The sequence below is a fragment of the Ursus americanus genome, chromosome 5, assembly GCF_024610735.1.
Source record: "Ursus americanus isolate L20-20 chromosome 5, mUrsAme1.1.p, whole genome shotgun sequence".
In the NCBI taxonomy this organism is placed as follows: Eukaryota; Metazoa; Chordata; class Mammalia; order Carnivora; family Ursidae; genus Ursus; species Ursus americanus.
Genome location: NC_142131.1, coordinates 71,204,466 through 71,226,311, shown reverse-complemented (window position 1 = coordinate 71,226,311; position 21,846 = coordinate 71,204,466). Strand labels below are relative to the sequence as shown.

General features: G+C 42.1%; 1 long non-coding RNA gene across 4 annotated transcripts in view; it reads right to left on the bottom strand.

Annotated features, from left to right (window-relative positions):
• LOC123790434 (uncharacterized) overlaps positions 1-21,846 on the bottom strand; it is a 347,714-nt gene that overhangs the window by 244,115 nt on the left and 81,753 nt on the right. For 3 of the 4 annotated variants that reach the window (XR_006779089.2, XR_015724598.1, XR_015724597.1), the window contains 2 exons: positions 21,492-21,598; positions 18,324-18,426 (listed from right to left, as the gene is read on the bottom strand). This is a non-coding gene — a long non-coding RNA (uncharacterized LOC123790434). The remainder of the gene's footprint in view (positions 1-18,323; positions 18,427-21,491; positions 21,599-21,846) is intronic. The other variant, XR_006779088.2, reaches the window with a different exon arrangement.

Below are 21,846 nucleotides of genomic sequence, written 5' to 3'. Positions count from 1 at the left end.
TCAATCAATGTGATACACTACATTAATAAAAGAAAGGACAAGAACCATAGGATCCTCTCAATAGATGCAGAAAAAGCTTTTGACAAAGTACAGCATCCTTTCTTGATTAAAACTCTCCACACTGTAGGGATAGAGGGAACATGCCTCAATATCATAAAATCCATATATGAAAAGCCCACAGCAAATACCATTCTCAATGGGAAAAACTGAGAGCTTTTTCCCCTAGGGTCAGGAACACAGCATGGATGCCTACTCTCATCACTGTTGTTCAACATAGTACTAGAAGTCCTAGCCTCAGCAATCAGACAATAAAAAGAATTACAAGGCATCTGAATTGGCAAAGAAGAAGTCAAACTCTCATTCTTTGCAGATGCCATGATACTCTGTGGAAAACCCAAAAGACTCCACCCCTAAATTGCTAAAACTCATATAGGAATTCAGCAGTGTGACAGGATGTATAAGCAATGCACAGAAACCAGTAACATTTCTACACACTGACAATAAGACAGAAGAAAGAGAAATTAAGGAGTGAATCCCATTTACAATCATGCCAAAAATCATAAGATACCTAGGAATAAATCTAACCAAAGAGGCAAAGGATCTGTACTCAGAAAACTACAGAACGCTCATGAAAGAAACTGAGGAAGACACAAAGAAAAGGAAAAATGTTCCATGTTCATGGATTGGAAGAACAATTATTGTTAAAATGTCTAGGCTACCTAAAGCAATCTATACATTCAAAGCAATCCCTATCAAAATACCATCAACACTTTTCACAGAGCTGGAGCAAACAATCCTAAAATTTGTATGGAACCAGAAAAGATCCTGAATAGCCAAAGGAATGTTGAAAAAGAATACCAAAGCTGGTGGCATCACAATTCTGGACTTCAAGATGTATTACAAAGCTGTAATCATGGGGCGCCTGGGTGGCACAGCAGTTAAGCGTCTGCCTTCGGCTCAGGGCGTGATCCCGGCATTACGGGATCGAGCCCCACGTCAGGCTCCTCCACTATGAGCCTGCTTCTTCCTCTCCCACTCCCCCTGCTTGTGTTCCCTCTCTCGCTGGCTGTCTCTGTCTCTGTCAAATAAATAAATAAAATCTTTAAAAAAAAAACAAAGCTGTAATCATCAAGACAGTATGGTACTGGCACAAAACAGACATATAGATCAATGGAACAGAACAGAAAACCCAGAAATAGACCCTCAACTCTATGGTCAACTAATCTTTGACAAAGCAGGAAAGAATATTCAATGGAAGAAAGATAGTCTCTTCAACAAATGGTGTTGGGAAAATTGGATAGCCACATGCAAAAGAATGAAAGTGGACCATTTTCTTACATCATACACAAAAATCGACTCAAAATGGATTAAAGTCCTAAATGTGAGACAAGAATCCATCAAAATCCTAGAGAACACAGGCAGCAACCTCTGTGACCTCAGCCGCAGCAACTTCTTGCTAGACAGGTCTCCAGAGGCAAGGGAAACAAAAGCAAAAATGAACTATTGGGAATTCATGAAGATAAAAAGCTTTTGCACGGCAAAGGCAACAGTTGACAAAACCAAAAGACAACTGACAGATGTTGGCAAAGATGCAGAGAAAGGGGAACCCTTTTACACTGTTGGGGGGAATGCAAGCTGGTGCAGCTACTCTGGAAAACAGTATGGAGGTTCCTCAAAAAGTTGAAAATAGAGCTACCCTACAACCCAGCAATTGCTCTACTAGGGATTACCCCAACGATACAAATGTAGTGATCCAAAGGGGCACCTGCACCCCAATGTTCATAGCAGCAATGTCCACAAAAGCCAGACTGTGGAAAGAGCCCAGATGTCCATTGACAGAGGAATGGATAAATGTATATATATACAATGGAATACTACCCAGCCATCAAAAAAAATGAAATCTTGCCATTTGCAAGGACATGAATGGAACTAGAGGGTATTAGGCAAAACAAAAAAAGTCAATCAGAGAAAGACAATTATCATATAATCTCACTTGTATGTGGAATTTAAGAAACAAAACAGAGGATGACAGGGGAAGAGAGGGAAAAATGAAACAAGATGAAATCAGAGAAGGAGACAAACCATAAGAGACTATTAATCATACGAAACAAAATGAGGGTTGATGGAGGATAAAGTGGTGGGGGGATGGGGTAACTGCATGATGGACATTAAGGAGGGCACGTGATGTAATGAGCACTGGGTATTATATAAGACTGATGAATCAATGACCTCTACCTCTGAAACTAATAATACATATATGTTATTAATTGAATTTAAATTAAAAATATCGGGGCACCTGGGTGGCACAGCGGGTAAGCGTCTGCCTTCGGCTCAGGGCGGGATCCCGGCATTATGGGATCAAGCCCCACATCAGGCTCTTCCGCTATGAGCCTGCTTCTTCCTCTCCCACTCCACCTGCTTGTGTTCCCTCTCTCGCTGGCTGTCTCTATCTCTGTCAAATAAATAAATAAAATCTTAAAAAAAAAAATAACATTCGTTTAAAAAAATTAAAAATAAAGAAAAAGAAATGGGAAAGGGCATGCAGTGGACACTTTAATTCCATCTGGGAACATATGGAATGTTCTATAGAGGAAGTAATCTCAGGGCATGAGCATTCATTCTGCACACTCCCTGGTGATTTCTTCCAAACACCTTATCCATGTTGGCCACCCCCTCACATCAAAACACCTTCACAGTGATGTCCAATAGCAATATAGTTTGCACGTATGATTGGTAACATCTCCATTCATTTGCTTATATTTACGTCTTCCATCCTCCTACTAGAATGCCCATACCCTGTTCAACGTTCAGAGTTCAACTGATGAGTCACAAACCCAACGGTGCTTCCTCTAAAATAGAACCGTTTTCTATTTTTCCCTCTATCTTAAATCCCTATTATGTATATAATTAATACCACTGATTTGTCCTGAATTGGACTAAGTTTGAAATTTCTTCAATTGCCCCAGAGTTCCTAGCACAATGAGAACACATATTGGATACACAATAATCGGTTGTTAATTGAGAAAGAGACTGATAGTTGACTTTGGTGGGCTACTATTTTGCATGCTAACGAAATTTATAAGAGTCACAAACAATTGGGCTAATGCACTGAAAATTTATCTGCAAAGTTCAGTTCAATCACTAGTAAAAAAGACTATTAATGTGTTGTGTATGTGGTGTTTACATATCTGTGCATATGCAAACATATTTTCCTTTTTTATTAAGGAAAGCAAAGGTAAGCATAATGTCCCTGTCCCATATGCTTTACCTCATCTACATTTTCATTTATGTGATTAGACCTAACCTGTTCTAAGAATGGTAGTCCTGAGGCAGCAGAGTATAAATCATAGAATAATGAACGCTGAGAGCTAGCAAGGATGCAAGAGTTCAGCAGGTCCAATCTTCTTGCTTCAAAAAGGGAAACCAGAGTTCAAAAGAGATTAAGGGACTTGTCCAAGATCAAAGTGCCAATGCCTGGAATGCAAGTTCTCTAGATCCCACTCCAGAAAAAACTCCCCATCGGCAGGTGCTAGGTATACCAGAGGCCTAAGGTGGATACGACAATGTGATCTTGGAGTATAGGTGTGCACCTGTTTCTCTGTGTCTTGCTGAAACGAGATACAGTGGAATCACCCCTACTGTCTGTTCCTGAAGACTAGAAGCACAACCCGTGAACAACTATTTCGACATGCATAGAAAATATTTATAGGCCACTTGTCTTTTCTATAGTCCTGGTGTAAATTCCTTTGTAGAAACATCTACAGTACAAAGGGTATTATGCTAATCTAAATTGTCTGTCAATGTCATTAGAGGTCAGCCCAAGTGGGCCAATTTAACTACAAAAGCACATTCCAAAGAGTGCCTCCTGTGAGAAGGGTTTTTGTTTTTGTTTTGTGTTTTTAACAGAACACTAATTAACATCAATATCTGCCTGTATCCACTGATTAGCATGCAGAAAAGCCAACACCAATTAATAAAACAATATGCCTACAAGCACACGGCATAGATAAGCCATATTAGGAAAGCATACGCCAAGAAGCTTTGAGCTTTGGCTCTGAAGGACTTCTGTTTCAGTCTCCCCCACAACTTTTTATATTTTTTAATTAAGCTCCTCAAACACACACTTGTACCAAATAAAGAGAAAGGGTAGGAGGGCAAAAACTCCAAAAATCCTGAATCCTCTGCTTAATACGTAGCATAACTGTTCTTCTCAACCAGAGCAGGTTTCTGATTGATTGTGCTATTGGGTTTTTTTCTTTGTCAGCCACCTGGGCGCTATTTAAATCCAATTCACTGATAGGGATTTTATGTCACTTTCTTCCCAGGTTTTTTTCTCTCACTCATCCATCCCTCAAGCAATAAATGGAAACAGGAGAGCTGACCCAACCAGGAAGACCATAAGGAAGAACAGAAAAGTCCAAAAGTTTGGACTTCAGCTACGTCTAACTTCTTCAGTCTTCCCTCTGGTCATTTCACTTTCATGTGCCAAACAAAGACTTTCTAAAGAATTTTAAAACGTGTTCCCTTAAGGGTTTTCTTTCAAAATGATGCCTTGCTTTCAACATCTCCTTTGTGCATGCTCCGCGGGATGCCTGGATGATTTCCAATGTTACCTGGGCCTGTAGACTCTCTGTTGTATTTCCTTTTTAACAATTTCTGTCCCAAACACACTACAGAGGCAGGTGACACAAAAACCTTCAGTGAGGTGTAGTTTTAAGGAGAGTAGCCATGGGCAGAGCTTTGATTCTTTATCTTGCATCGACAAACAGGCTTGCAAAAAGTCAGCACCAGGTTCTGGAACGTGGAGCCACAAAAACATCAGATTCAAAGGCGCTTTAGAAATGGGTCTTTCCTCTCTGTTGGTTTTTCCTTCCTTTTCAGCTGCCAGTCTGGGCACTACCTTCCTTGGGCATTTCTGGGTCTTTCCTCTCTGTTTTTCCTTCCTTTTCAGTTCCCAGTCTGGGCACTACCTGCTTTGGCCATTCCTGGGATTATTTAATTCCCAGACTTTCCACAAAATTTTCTCCTTGGATACAAAGGCAGAAAGCATTGAAAGACAATTCCTGTGTGCCATCTCACCCCATTCTGGGATATAACTGTGCCTGGTCAAATCAGAAGTTTGAACATTGGGGACTTCACGTATAATTTTTGTATTTTTCTCCCTTCAAGATTTCCCAGATTATTTTTAATCTCTCTGTTTTGTCATTTGATGACCTGCCAGACTGTTTTCCAAAGCAGTTTCATCATTTTACATATCTACCAGCCATATACGAGGGTTCTGATTTCTCTATTTCTTCATCAACACTTATTATCCGTCTCTTTTGACTAAAGCTGTCCTAGTGAATATCAAGTATCATCTCACTTGGTTTTCATTTGCATTTCCTTGATGGCTAGTGATGTTGAACACCTTTCCCTGTGCTTACTGACATTTGCATATCTCCTTTGGGGAAAGGTTTATTCAGATCCTTTGTCCATTTTTTAATTGGGTTATCTTTTTATTACTGAGTTGTAATAATTCCTTATGTATTCTAGATATACACCTGATATCAGAGGTCCGATTTGCAAAACTTTTCTCCCCTTCTGTGGGGTGTCCTTTCACTTCCTTGATGGTATCCTTTGAATCACAGAAGTGTTTTATTTTGTTGATATCACAGATGCATTCTAACCCCCAGGGTCCCACTGAACTTGAAGCAGCATAGAGCCAGAAGTTCTCATTCATACCATTTCTCTGTATCCACTTCTGAGCCAAGAATCATTTCAGTGATTGTAAGAGAGTGGTTAGGAAGCACCCATAGTGATCTCTGAGCAAAACTTCAAGATATTTCACATCTCAGGAGCACAGATCCCCCCCCCCCCCCGCCCAAAACCTATGTCTGAGGTCTGCTGATTACCAGAGTCTACAGAAAAGGAGCAACTGAAAATTTCAAACCCAGCCACAGATGGACATTTGCCTGTAAGGGGTGATCCAAATAAGCTCTGGTTGCTGTAACTCCTGCCGTTCAGAGTGATGGATTTGATTCAGTGTGAAAGGGACTTCAAGATAGGAAATGCCATTTGAAAAATGCACCCAAAATGCAATCACAAAGTTTATCTCACATTCGTTTGTTTGGTGAGGTTAACTCTTGTGCAACTTTCTTTAACTTAACTCCGTTAAATGAATTATGCAGATACCAACCAAATAATAGAACCTGAAAAACCAACTTACTAATTTCAGTTGTTTCAGTCAGTAGTGCTATTGAGAGCTTTTCCAGCAAAGGAGAAAGAAGGCTGAAATGGATTTAATGAATCTAGGGTACGTGGTGAGCCAGGAATGGGTCATTATAGTCTAAAGCTGTCTCTCTGTAAACAGATCAATTCTCGCCGCACTTGTTTTGTTAGGGGGAATAGTAGTGAAGCCAGGTAGGACTATAATCATTTATTCTGCAGCATGACTGCAATATATCTTTTTTGTTTTTTTTCCCTTTCATGGTGGCCTTGATCATGTCAGAGCCGTACCTAAAAGTGACCACTCGCAGCCTCCCTGGATGAATTAAGCCTACCACAATGAAAGGGACTACTACCCGCTCACGACGCAGACAGAAATAGCTAATTCAGGGCTGCTGGTATATTACCAAGAGAATTTCATTTCTTCTGCCAATGGCAGCGATTTCTAAGAAACAACATCTAACATCACCAGGAAAATGCCTTTAATTAGATTGGGGGTTTGTTTTCCAAATCCTTTTTAAACAAAGATGCCCTCTCCCTCCCACTGAGAAAAAAAATAATATAAACAGATAAATCAAAGCTCTATGTTCAGTTCTATAATTCTACCTTCATCTTCTAAAACAGTCAGTGGGGATTTTGGGGGGTGGAGGAGAACTTTCACTAGAATCATAAGTGTGACAATGACGAGCATCTTTTACTTTCCCAAGAAAAACTTCAGAATCTTGGGAAAAGTGCATCTCAACTTCTTGACTATGTTCACAGGAAAATACAGTGTTATTGGCAAAGCAAAGATTGCTACGCTACAGTAATAACACCTTGGGGTTCATACAATTCTGCCAACCTTTGAGTGCATTTGAGAATATTGTCTTTTCCCTGTACCCAGTGCCCTGAGAGGAAGGAATGATTCTACCTGTCATAAAGACTCAGAAGCTGAAACACAGACTATTTCAACAGCACGAATAATCAGTGGTTCTTTGATTGCTTTATCCCTTGCTGTTTCTAAACTTCTTGACTTCTATACATTCCTTTTCCCTGCTGCTTCTCCCCTCCAGCCCCTCAATCTGGGTAACCCTGTAGGGGAAACAGCTTCTCTGCTTTATAGACTGTAGTTTACTGATCCTCAAATGTGTTTCTTTCGTAGAGACTAGGTACCTCCTGCACAGGTTACCTCACTCAGAGTCCACACAAACTCACCAAACTCTAAGGTTGCCGTTTCTGTCTCTAAAATTGTCAGCCAGAGGGCCCAGAGATCTGCAGTCAGTAAACCACCCCACCAACACACACACACACACACACACACACACACACACACACACACGCTATTACTGTCTATTGTCCTGCCCCAAAATGGCCCCTCAGCCACAACCACATCTCTTCCTTGTGTTCTAGATCATAACTGAACATACCAACAAGTTATGATGACAACCTGTCATTATCCCAGGGCGAGGAGGAGGGAGTCTAGAGTTTGTAGTAGTCTTCTACTTGCTGTGGAATCTTCCAGAAAGCAAATTTCCACACACGCCTGTCTATCCTTGGTCCTCTAGGGCCAGGGAAGCTTCCAGGGATCCTGGCCCACCTGCCCAGGACCCCATCCTACTAACACAACCAGTGAAGCTATGCAATGAAAGGAGAACAGCTTTGGAGTCAAGCAGATCTAGATCTGAGTCCCAGCTTTAACATGACTTGAGTTTGAACAAAAGCTATCATCTCCACTAGGCATAGGTGCCCACATCTTAAAAACAGCAATATTATTTTCCAAGGTTGTGGCAAGATTTAGCAGAGATGCTACATGTAAAGCACTGAGCACAGGGCCTGATCCCGAGGCCTGGCATGTGGGGAACCTGTCGTGATGTGGCGACAAATGATCAGTAGTGAATGGTCTCCGAGGCCATTGCGAATGCGTGAAACCATGCTTTTCACAGACCTGCCCATGGCCTCAGAAATTATTCCGTGTCTGGGAGCTCACCCATCTTAGGAAGCCATCAAAGGTTAGAATCCGGTAATTTAGAGCATATGACTGATGGCAGCATACCCTGACTACAGGACCCCCCCTTCCCTATTAGACTCTTAAAACTTGAGTGAGCGAACCTAAGCGTATAGCACATAGTCCCTGGTATTCCAAGAGGCATTTATTGGGCGTGTCCTAAATGTAAGACACCCTGCTCAGTGCTTCCAGGAAAACCAGGAGGGATAAATGCATTTGCTTTTCTCAAGGAATTACAGCCTAGTGAGGGAGTTAAACATGCAGGTGTACGTAAGGGTGAGAGACAAAATGCAATCCAAAATAACACATTCACAGAGCCCCTTCAGAAAGCACAGGCCTTCTTTGGGTCTTGCGCAGGCTCATCAAGGACTGACACCCAATGGTTATGTCTCGGGCCCAGAAGTAAAGCATAGGATACAAGCATACAAGCACTGATTCTTCTGGGTAGAGAGACTGGCAATCCTTTTCCCCCCACCCCAGCCCACCTTAGCGGACTTGCTGCTCTCCGTGTGGTGTGAATGGGATGTGGTACAGCTGCCAGATATTGGTGTTCTCACACATGTGCACTTCTTCTGTCTACCAGGACTCAGGAGGGCCCTGAGACATGCAGCCAAACCTGTTTTCCTTTGTAAGTCTGCTCTCTCTGGGTGTCTCGCAGACCCCTTGTTCAGGACCCTGCAGCCCTTTGCAAGACATGACCAAGATGTCTGCTTCCAACAAAGAAGGAGTTTGCATATTCTTTGGAAAGTCCAAGTATTGCATGAATCAACGAAGTAAAAACTGAGAGTGGCAAGGTCATCCAAGGGCATGGACAGGAACTGTGTGGGGCATATGGGCCCATTTGGACAACTCAGCCAGGCAATGAGCAAATCATGACTGATGGTGTCCTGTGGAGCCTCAGCTCCCCCCTATCAGCCTGCAAGGGAGCTGGCTCTTCTTTCTCCACTCCTGGTGAGGCTGCAAATGCCAGGCCCAATCTGGACAGGAGACACGCCTCAGTTAGCACCCAGGTTAGAAGAGGCAGTGAGCAGCTCGTCTCCTGCCTGCTGAGGCACCCTCAGAAGGGGCCCAAGTTTACACAGCAACATCTGCTACCCTCTCATCCTTCACTCCTGGCTCAACACCCTCAGAATCTGCGTCCACCAGCCTGGAAAAGTCCAATGACGCAGCTGGTGGCCCTGTCAAGAAATGGAAGCATCTTCGCTAGTTTTCCCCTCCAGTCTAGCCTTCCAAGCCCCATCCCCATCCCCATAATACCATCCACACAGAGTAGCCAAAGATCCTTCTAAAGCAAAGTGCTGATAGCTCCACTTCCCTGTTTCACGAGCCCCCATTTCTCTGCCAATCTTCAGAATAACACCAACCCCCACAGTGCAAAGTACAAAGCACTTCATGACCTGCCCTCACCCTACTTTCCAGCTGTCTCCTGCCATTTCTTCCCTTCCTGTCTGTGTGCTGGATTTCATGCAGATTTTCCTCCAAACCCATAAGAATATCACTCATTCCCTCTCTGTCTGTCTCTCTCTTTCAAACCTTGTGCAAACCGTTTCCTTTGGCTATGTCCCACTCTGCAGCTCCAACCCCTCATCCTCTTGCTCAGCAGAACTCTTGCAGGGCTGAAATTAAATGTCCATTCCTCTTCCTAGAACCTGTCTTTCTCTGCTCCTAAGACTAAGTGAGCTATCCCTCTTTTGCATTTCCAAAGCACCCTAGACTATCATGTATTATACTGTGTACTTGTTACTAATTTCTCTGTATCATTTATCATCCCCCCCACACACTGATAACACAGATACTCTATGTTGGGCTCCTTGGAAGCCAGACTCTGCTATTCACATTTGCAAGCATATTCTTCAACCTACCATAGTGCTTGAAACCTAAGTACATAGTCTGTAAGTATCTACCAAGGAAGTGAATGATAGAAAAATGAGTCAGCATCAAAAGTGAATATAGGACCTTCCTGTAACTAAGGTAAATTTTGGATAAAGAAATGATCTAATATAATAAAAAAATATTTTAAAAAAAGCAAGAAACATAAATTATTAATTTGGTGCTTTTTCACCCACGTGTAATATTCCACATGAAACAAAAATAAATAAAACTACTTGTCAAAAAAAAAAAAAAAGAAATGATCTAATAAACCATACAATTCAGCACTCTTTTTTTTGAAGATAAGGAATGGAGCCCATAGAAGTTAAGTGAATACTTAGTTGACCATCGGAATCCCAGCTTCAGTAAACCTAGATCCCTAAATTCCCCAGCAAGAGCTCATGAACACTAAAAATTTCAAGAATCCACCATGAAGGCGGTAATTCCTTCTTTGGGGACAGGCTCCTTAAGACTCTGGCCTCAAATCAGACTAAAATTCAGTTGCACACGGCTAGTGATTCCTCCAGAGGAAACCCCATCTTTAGCCTCCTCTGCTGGGTCTATCATATTAGGTAGAGACCCACCCCACAGATTTCACACTGTTCCTTCAACTTTCTCTTACTCTGTGTTGAAAGGATGCCCACGAACAAAAAGACTGTTATGCCATCGTAGTACCCTCAACACCCCTTTCTGCTTTAGCATAATAAAGAGCAATGAGAGAAATCCTGGGCTCTCTGTTCTAAGTTCTATCGCTGATCTATTGAGTAATGTATGACAAGTTGATATATAATACCATTATCTGTAGAACAATAACGGACATAAATTCATAATACCACATTTGCTTCCTGCGCAGATTTATTTTAATGGTATATCATAATCCAAATTGCTGCATTTGGTAAAATTGAGTGGATTGGATATTTTACAAATATTCCATCTGAGAGCTGAACCCAACTCCTAGCTCCTTCCCCTGCCACAGTGACATGGGAGCAGAGGGAAGTCAGTGCCGCGGGGGCTGGACAGAGGGCACACAATCAGAGGCCCCTGACTTTTCAGCACTGGCAGGTCGAGGGGTCCCCCAGCAAGGAGTGATGTTCCACTGCCCTTTGGGTTCAGTCGGAAGTCCTGAGTGACTGCCCTTAATAAAGTTACCCAGGATCCCAGCTCCTGGCCTCTGGCATTGACAAGAACGAGAGTTAAAATTTATCATCAATTTTTTAAAAACGTAAATTCCAGTGTTCAAAAACATCTCTTCGAGGCTTTTCCTGAGTTCTAAAAGAAGTTGATTTCCACTCCCTGACAGAGGTTCTCCCAGCTCCGTGGTGAGGGCCAGCAGCACAGGTCCTCAGGGTCCGGTTCCAGGCCAGCAAAAGTTCTTTGCCTTCCATCATCTAATCACCCACGGTCACCCAGAAGACAGCTTCCCTCAGGAGAGAGCAATGCTGGAAACGCTTCACTGTGCCCTGCTCCTCAGCGTAGGAAGTTACAGAGCAACTTTGCCTCCAGAAATATCCTGAAAGCACCAGATGTGTGAATGGGTAATATCATATTCAAGGAACACTCTATTTAGAGAAAGAATCTGTAGCCAACTCATCAGTGACATAAATGTATTTTATGGAGAAAACAACAATCATTGCTCTCTGGGGAAAAAAATTCATAAATAAACAATAAGTTTGATGTGAGGCTAAGAAACATAATGGATGGTTCCATATTCTTCTCCTTTACTTAAATCAACCATTCCATGTTCTTTCATAGACTAGCCTCAACTAAGTTCTTTTGAAAAACAGCTATAAACTAGAAGAATGGCATACTCTTAAAATCTAAAATAGGATTCAATTACACGTGATGCAATTCCTAAGTAACCTAGAGATATCCCTGCCAAACCCTACTTATCATGTCACTTGATCACTCGGGATGCTCTCACAAAGACACCTGCACCCTCTCTCTAGCCTCTTCAAACTCTAGCTGTGCATTGAGACAGCTCCTTCCATATGGCCTTCCATCCACAGGCCTTGGCTGGACCAAAGCCATATTGGTTTTCTGATTCTAGGAACATGACCTTTTCCAGGGTCACCTTCATTGTATCAAGCAAACACACTTGCCCTCTGAAATGCTTTTTCAAAAGAAACCAAATGAGGAGCCCCAGACCACTGGTACACCTTCACTTAAAACATTGCAGATGTCACCTTTCCTTAAAGGAATTTTTCTCACACAACAGAAAGCAAAAGTTTCTTTCATCCTGACTCCCAACTCTGTTCTTACTTTTTTGATGTGGAGAAGGGTTTTGAGAAATTGCCAGCAAGGGACTTCTAAAGGCTAGGTTGCTTGCTGACATGCTGGCTTATTTTGTGACAGGAACGGTGTCTTGTTCATCTTTCTACACTAAGCCTGTGACACAATCCCCGAGTCTTTATAGTTGCTTGATACATGCTACTGAATGTTGACTGAATGATTATTCTTAAAATGAAACAGGAGAGCCAAAGAGATCCTCACGATGTTTGGATAAAAACAATGTTTGGATAGGTAAGTTGCCATTCAGCCCCAAACAATACCCCTGCTTCTGTGTGAGTTTCGGTGACAAGAGGTTATTCACTATTTGGATCCCATTCCCTTACTCTGGAAAATCCAACTGCTTATATTGAACTGAAAGCAGCCTCCCTGAAAATCCATTTGATTTGGTACAAATTAGGCTTGAAACCCACATCTTACAATCATCTTGGAGGCTCTGCATTTTAGCAGTGGAACACCACCTTCCTTTGCATACTCTAACAACTAGGACCTGGTAAAATAATATGGAGAAGGGTGACTAGGTAATAAGGTGATCTCACATACACCTCCCCATCCTTGGGAGGTACAAAATGAAACTGATGGGGACCTTCCATTACTAAGACAAGAGAGTCATCTATGCTGCAAGGCTTATAACAAAAGGACATTTCTCTTCATTCTGAATCTTAATGTGGCTAAAGTCTTATCAAGTTATTTAAAACCATTTGGCCATTCATTCATTCTTAAGAATCTTTTGCCTTCCCAGTAAATGCCAGGTACTGTATTAGACATACAGAAATTGAAGACATGGTCAAGGTTCTCAAGAAACTCACACTCTAGTTTTAAAAAAGTAAACCAATAAATATACACTCTGTAATAAATACTCTGATGTCTATAGGCACACACATCTAGAGAAATTTAACCAGAGAAATCCTAAGTCAATCAGCAAAGATTATGGAAGTCTTCTCTAAATTGGAAATGCTTGACTTGATTCCCTGGATGACAGAGTAAAATTTAGCCAGCCAAGGAAAAGGAAGGGTATTAGAAGCAAAAAGATTAACCTGCATAATAGCACGGGAAATACAGAGACTGAAAAATGTTCAGGCTTACAAATGGCTTAACATCTTTGGAATATGGGTTGAAATAAGGGAATGACAAAGAGGTGAAACCAGAGGTATCTGCCAGGGCCTGATCACAAAAGAGTTAATATGCCACGCCAAGGAGGTTAGCCTTTATCCTTTAGAATAGAGAGTCACTAAAAACTTCTGAGATGGGAAATAGCAAGATAATATTTATATTTTGGAAAGATCGTTCTAATGGTGTGGTAGACAGCAGATGAAAGGGGACAAGAGTAAGTCAAGGAGAAAGGAGGAGATGTTTGGGATGATCTACAATGGAAGGAAGGGAACAGAGGTAGGAATAGAGAAGAAGGGACTGATTCGAAACACACTGAGGAAGTAGAATCAGCAAGATATAGTAGCCCTTGGGACAGTGGTTGAGCAGAAGAAGTGAGTCTACAACAATTCCAAGATTTCTAGCTCATGTGACCAGATGGAGAGAGGAACATTCACACATCTGCCTTCCTCAGTGTTGTGTGTGAACCACCAACACCAGAATCACTAGAGGGGTTTGCAAACACTGTCAGTCCTGACCCCAACTCGGACATTTTAATGAGTCAGAATTTATGCATGATGAAATTTGAAACACACTTCACAAAAGTAAGACTGCACAAAACAGAGCAGGTGAGACAGGGAGGCAGGTAACGAGCTTAGTTGAAAGCCTGTTGTTTTTGAGAAGCCTGCGGAACATCCACAGGGATGGGTTTTATGAGCAGCAGATAATACAGGGCTCTGGCTCAGGAGGGAGAAGAGGTCTGAGGCTGTTTTCTTTAGGAGTCAACAGCTTTTACGTGGTAGCTAAAGATATGGGTGGTTTTTTTAACAAAATCATTCTGGCGGGTATAGAAAGGAAGCGATAAGAAAATGCCCAAGATGAACCCTGGGAACAGCGAGGTGTAGGATGTTGTCAAAGACAAAGCAGCCCACAAGGAAATATCGCAGGTAATACGACCGAAAGCATTGGGTTCAGCCTGGCCTGTTACTTAACCAGCAAAGAGGAAACCTAGGGCAAGCATAGCTTTTCTAATGATTCTAATCCATTACATCTCTAGGGAAGGGAAAGAGAGGATATGAGATGACTACCACTTAAATCTGTAGTGAGAGGTTTCATAATGCCTTGTCCATGAGTTGTTCAGGCTATTTTCTATCTAATTCCCCTCAAAACAAGACAACTTTGATCACTACAAAAAAAAAAAAAAAAAAGGCACAGTAGCCATCGGTATGGTTGCATATACACAAGCACCTCTTAGATCTCAACTTAACCCCAGAATGAGGGACATATGGTGGGAAAGTAGAGTGATAAAACTCTCTCACATGTTCCCTTGACAGCATCAGAGTAGTCGCTGGGCTCTGGACTCCCAAAAGACATAGGCCAGCCTCCACCCGCATTAAGAGTAAGTAGTGACAAGAAAGTCTTCAAAGGCAGGCATTAGGAACTAGCCCTTCATATCTATTCAAGGTCACTTCTCCACTTCAAGCTAGACAACGTGGCCCTGTACGGCACCTCAGTGACAGGCAGAGAGAAGATTTCATCACTCTCCTGCGGCTCAAATGCATTTGATTCAAATGCTTCAAACATTCCAATACCCCTATCTATGGACACTTCAAACAGCAACCCTAGCACAGGGGAGTTACTGTCATCTAAAGCTGTTCTTTTCTCTCATAATCAACAAAACTCATTCTATTTGAAAATTCAATTCCCATATCACACCATTTAACTATAAGGGATCCTCCCCATAACCGTCACTGCCAAACAACTTCTTTGCAGCTATCAGAACTACTAATGACCTTCCTAAACCATGATTTGTTAAAGCACTTCTAAAGTTACTCTTTGGTCAAACAAGTGTTCATGGGATTTTTCCAGTATTCTCCCTGTAGAAGAGGGGACATCCAATGGGCATAGCTAGATAGAGACCATAGAAATGCAGTGGTTACAGCACATCTAGTATCTTGGCTAATATTCGTCAAGGGTCAGATGGGTAGAAGGCTAAGCTGTGTTAATGATTCTGCTTCCAACATGTCCAATGGTTTATCAAGCAGTTTATTCAAGTATCTCAGACTTCTCTGTGACTCAGCTTCCTCATCTATAAAATGGGGATGATAACTTTGCCTACCTTGTATGGCCGTTGAGAAGGTTACATAAGGCAACCTATGTAAACTCACAATAAGTGCTCCGTGAGGTTTGCTCTTACTGTTTTCATTGTCGAATTCAATCAAGAACCATTTTAATCTGCATATCACATGGGTTAAAAAATTAGGGAAAAAAATCACCATCATGAACAAGGCCTTTTGGGGTTTTATTATAATAATAATTATTATTATTATTATATAATTATTATATTATTATTATCAAGGATTCTTAAACATGTGCTCCCAGGGATGCCTGGGGGCTCAGTTGGTTAAGTGTCCAATTCTTGGTTACGGCTCAGGTTGTGATCTCAGGGTCATAAGACCCAGCCCACGGTCAGGCTCTGTGCTCATCTGCTTAAGATTCTTTCTCTCCCTTGCCCTCTGCCCCATCCCCTCTAAAAACAAAACAAAACAAAAAACATATGCTTCCAAAATTCAAATGCAGCCTATTTAACAAAGCTAATACACTTTATCTCAACAATACTTTAATTTTAGCTCATGTAGATGACGCAGGGTTCTACTGGTTAGGACAGTATGCTGTAGAAAAGAGCAAAGACTTTTTTACATAAATATAAGTTCTGGTTCCCTTCATTTCCAGCTTTAAAACACTGAGAAAGGGCCTTAACTCTGAGCCCCATTTCCTCACTTATGGAAAGGAGACCCTATTGCTAACTTGGAAGGATTTTTGTAAGGATTGAAAATGAGAGACTATAACAGGTTTCAATTAACATAGTTTTCTTCCCCTGTCAGAAGAAACACCAAAACTTGTCACAAAGTGTATCATTTATGGAACATTTGTCTGAAGTCAAAACCTAAGGCCTGGCAATGGTTAATTATGGTATTTACATATCAATATAACCAATATTTTTCTTCTTTTCTAATATTAATTGCATTTACATCTTGAAAATTCAAGCAAAGCCCTGTCACATAGCATCCCAGGAAGGGAAAAAAAAAAAAGGACACTAAGTAGAGTTCATTCAAGATTGAGTAAACATTAAAGCTCAACATTTGTACTAGGGAATCACCAACTCAAATAGCTCCAGGAATCATCCATGTAATAGAAATAAGAGATGCTGTCTGAGTCAAACAATAGGGAACAGCGAGGACTGTAGCAAACTGAAGAGTATCTGCCCTTTCCAAAGTGAGCAGGGGCAACAATGTGGTTTCCCCTATGCAAGTGCAACGTGGCCAGAGCTTAGTGTCTGAAGAAAGGCCGGAAATCACATTTGTATGTGAAATAGTCCGGATTCCAAATATCAGCATTAAGTTTCATTAAAAACAAATAAGCACTCTAGGCCAAATAAAAATCCTTTGTGCCAAATTCAGTCCATGGGCCATCAGGTTACAACTTCTGATTTATAAATCATCATTATGATCACCATATGGCCACCCCTGGCAGAAACCCAAAAGTGGCCACTAATGTGAACTCTTTCCTTCTTACCACCCATCCTCTCTTTGTTCTCCTTCACTTCCTCTTCAATCAAGACTAGCCAGATCATGTGAAAGGAAACCTGGAAATGCCATTTCAAAGAAGTAAACTTGCCTAGACCCATCTCCAGGCAAGTGTGTTTGTTTTTTTATGGTTGTTTGGGTTTTTGGTGTTTTTTTTTTTTTTTTTTTTAATTTTACCCAAGATCTCCACATACGCCATCTTTGACAAGTCCTGGACCCCCTAGTATTGAAAGGCCTGTCTGCTGAGGCTGGGGTAAAGGACAAAAGAGGCAGGTCCCTCTCCGTTCAGGAGCACCCCTCCCCCACCAGGCCGGCTGACCTTGACAAGAAGGGGGGGTGGGAAGCGGCTGGCTCTCAAGCCCACCGACATTTGGAAACACAGGTGCGGCCCACAGCCCTGGCAGGATCCCGCCAGGCACTCCTGTGACAAGCCCACGCCTGTCGGGGGGGACTCCCCTGACAGCATGAGCAGGAGGCTGAATCTGTCACTGTCTGGCTGGAGCGGCTGTCTGCGTCAAGTGCTGAGACCGGATGCCTGAATAGGGGCTCAGTCAAGCGGGCATTTGTTACAGAAAGCTCCCCCAACTCATATTTCACAGCAATCAGAGGCGGTGAGGCGGAGACCCGAAGTGGCTCATCAGTACTGTATTAGCCGTGGCAGTTATCACACAGGGACAGCTGGGCTGACGCCAGAGAAGCCCTCTTTGGAGACAACAAAAGTTCAGTGCCCCGGGGATGGTAGAGACAGGCCACCAGGCCACACTCCACACTCCCCCAGCCCCCCAGTCCCCGTACCTCCAAGTATGGCACTCCAACACCCCCATGAGGCTCGGAAAGGAAAGAGCGCAAAGAGACTGTGCCGGGCTGGGAGGAAGGCGCATGCTCAGAGGCATGAGAGAGGTAGGGGGCTGAGCCCCGCCTCTGGCCACCTCAGACCCAGGCCCTGGCCTCTGGTTTCCAAAGCCTCCCCTGAGGCCAAGCAATGAGGGCCCTTTGGGACTTGGCCTTCTAAAGAGAAGAGTTTTACTTTTCTTTCATCAACACTGCTCTCTACAATGCTCGACTCTGCAATCAGTCTGATGGATGGGAAGACAAATGAAAAAGGCCAAGGAAATGCCATCAAATTTAGTTTTTGTCTCAGGAGTTCTTTCACAAAGAAATGAGTTCTTTCCCCCCAGCGTCCTTCTAATTGCACTGGCACGGCAATCAAGGATGGTGATTATTTCCAAGTGTCTCAACAATTAATTAAGATGCCCCCTCTCCAACCCTGCCCCAAAGCCCATCCTGCATTGTTAGTGACTTACCTCCTCTGGTCAACGTGAGAACCAAGTTTAAATAACAAGCAAAAGATGAAATCTTTCTCAGAGCAACCATGACTCTTCTGATTAGCAGTTACACAGTTACAAGCTGGCCAAGGAAAGAATGAGATAATCACTGGAATACTCACGAGGGTCCGCATCTCACTGTCGACCATTATGGTGACAGTAATAATATTAAGAATAACCGTTTACCTTTACTGGACACTTAGCATGTAATAAAGTCTTCTTCTAAGCATCTGTATGGACATTACTGAATCACCGTGATAACCAGTGAGATACGAATGTTACCATCCCAGTATTACAGGAGGGGAAACCAAGTCCAGAAGGCTTCAGAGATTGTTAAAGCCACATAGTTTGGAAGAGGTAGAGTCAGGATTACAAATAGTGCCTGACGCGTGGTCCTAAAAATACTTATTAATTAGAGTGGCTAGGGGTGGTAGTGAAAGAACTCAACTTAGAGTCAGATCACCTGGCTTTAGTCTTAATAGGTAGACAGCACCTACCAATTAATGAAAGACAAGATGACTATTCCAACAGAAAAAGAAGCAAAAAATAGAAAACTCACATTAAATTTTGACATGTGTCTGAAAAAAAAAACACATGTAGAATTTAACTAGTATTTCGATATTTAAAATTTGCAATGACATGATATTCTATCTTTTGCCTATCAAAATGGCAAACGCCTCTTAAAATTGCAATATCTAGTGTGGGTAAGAGTGTACTCTCATCCACCGTAGAAAAAGTGTTGATTTATATAACGTTTGTGAGGGGGCAATCTGATGATATACATTGAAATCTTGAAAGTGGTTTATAACTTTTCTGGTAGTTTCAAAACATGGCTATAAATTCTTTGGTACCCCTCCACTAAGAAGTCTATATTCTCTCCTCTTTACCCTGGGATGGGATTATGACTGCTTCAACGAATAGAGGATAGCCAAAGTGACACCATGTGACCTCCAAGGTTAGTTCATAAACCCCATATACATCTGTCTTGTGCCACTGACATACTCTTGGATCCCCGGACCAAGTCATGAAAGTACCACCACACTGAGATCACCAGGCTGGAGAGGCCACATGTAGGAACAGCAGTCAACAGTCCTAGCTATGCCCAGCCTTTGAGTTTGACGGCTGAGATCCCAGACATCACGGAGCAGAGAACAACCATCCCTGCCATGTCCTTACTGAATTCCTAACCTACGGCATCCACGAGCATAATAAAATGGTAGTCGTTCAATGCGTCTAAGTTTGGGGTTGGTTTGTTACACAGCAATCGATAACTGGAAAAACCTCTAATGTTGTAATTATTCTTCTGAAGTCTAGTCTAAGGGGATAATTAGAGATATGCACAATAATTCTATACAAAGATGTTTAAAATAGGGGAAATGGGAAACACACATTGGAACAATAAGGGCTTTCTTTATCCACATAATGAAATGTGGGAATTTAAAATCAGGTTTTGGAAAACTATTTAATAATATGGAAAAATCTTCATAACATAATTTGAAGGAGGGATTTTCAAAGAACATAGAAGAAGTTCATTTTTTGTGGGAAAAAAACAAACCTATATATATGCATCAAAACTGGATAAAAATATTCCAAAATTTAAATAGGGTTATTTCTGAGTTATGATATTATGGACAATTTTTATTTCCCTCTTGATGAGCTTTTGTATTTCTAAAATTCCCTAAAATTAGACCTCTTTAAATCTATGTAAACTTAAAAAAATCTTATTGAAATCCCAAATTCAAATTCCAGCAACTTCTATCTTATTGTCTCAGGAAAGATTCTAAACTCAAAGCTCCCCAGATATAAAACCAAGAAAACAGCATCTACCTTGAATGATTTTTATGACCTTGAGCCATATAATAACTAAGCTTCTGGTATGGGCCCATCTCCATAGTAGGATTTCAGTAAATGCCTATTTTAATTCAATGATAATCACTTTGGGGGCGCCTGGGTAGTTTAGTTGTTAAGCGTCTGCCTTCGGCTCAGGGCGTGATCCTGGAGTTCTGGGATCGAGCCCTGCATCAGGCTCCCCCACTGGGAGCCTGTTTCTTCCTCTCCCACTCCCCCTGCTGTGTTCCCTCTCTCACTGGCTGTCTCTTTCTCTGTCAAATAAATAAATAAAATCTTTAAAAAAAAATGATAATCACTATGCCCAACTTTCAAACACAATCAGAATGGGCATTTGAGATAAATATCTGCAGCTCCCACATGAATAAAGAACATTAAGGTTTGGTCGTGGTTTTTACCACTGGTCCAAAACAAGTAGGATTTGGTGAAACTGGGAACCATTCTGCCTTTCACTGCTATGTGCTGACCTTATTGTCTGTTATAACTGGTGACAGACTAGCACCAATCTTTCCTGCTGTCACAAATGACAAACGAATACTTGGGATAAAGTGGAGAGGCTGGACAGAAGTTAATTTTCCTCTCTGGATATGGAAGCCCTTTCCGCTAATTAATTGCCCCCCACTATAACCATAAAGAAAGTCTTAGACCCAAAGCTTTCCAGTGAACTGTAAAGAATGATTTCTCTTCCTAGTTTATCTTCTCCTCCCCAAACCCATGCCATGTTGTTGTGACTTTGTTAACATTTGTTAAGCAGAGCCCCAGGGTGTTGGATGGTGAACCTAGGTTCAATAAAAGACCACGGGGAAATTGAAATAGAGAAGACTCTGGCAGATCCTAGAGGAAGTGCACAGTGCACGCCTGCAGGTGCCACATGGGGAGGTCAAGGCAGGGTGCCAGCAGAGAGAGTGACAGGCCCTAGGGCACAGGCCTTTATAGGGCCCAGAGGTAGAGTGCTTTGGGGTTCAAAGACTAAAGCCAGATTGTCAATTCAAAAAGAGCAGAGTTTAGGTAAGCTTCAAGGGTGGTCTTATCTAAGGGACACAAAAGGGGAATGTAATTCACAAGTGTTGCTGAAAAGTTGTATGAGGAGCTTACATTTGCTCGTGATCTGTGGGCTGTTTTCTACCGGTTCTTATCTAAAACATGCATCTTAGGATGGGCTAGGGACAGTTCAAGGACCCTGCAGGCTGTCTGGCCATGTGAAACAGATGCCAAGGCAGCAATATGAAGGAGTGGTTTAGCGAAATTCTCCACACACATGTACATTCCTGATAATAGCTAATAACCATAGGAGCTCACCTCCGTGGAGAACCGCTCTGTGCCAGGCACTGGTCTCAGCCTCCATGTTCGTTAGCTCCCTTATCCCTCATGGTATGAGGCAGGCATTCTAATCGTTCCTGTTTCTCCTGTGAGGAATCAGAAACACGCAGGAGGTAAGCCACTTACCCTAATCAAACTCCAAAGCACATACTCTTTCTCTCTCATGTCTGTACAGTGATAGGATTATGCTATCCCAAAACCTGACATGGGTGGAAGAACATCAGACCACTTTCCATTATCCTTATCATTAGGGTGACACTTGACCCTAGAGCCTAACCCAAGTGCTGTTCATTCAGGAAGTGTTATAAATACAGAGAAAGAATAACCACTCTTC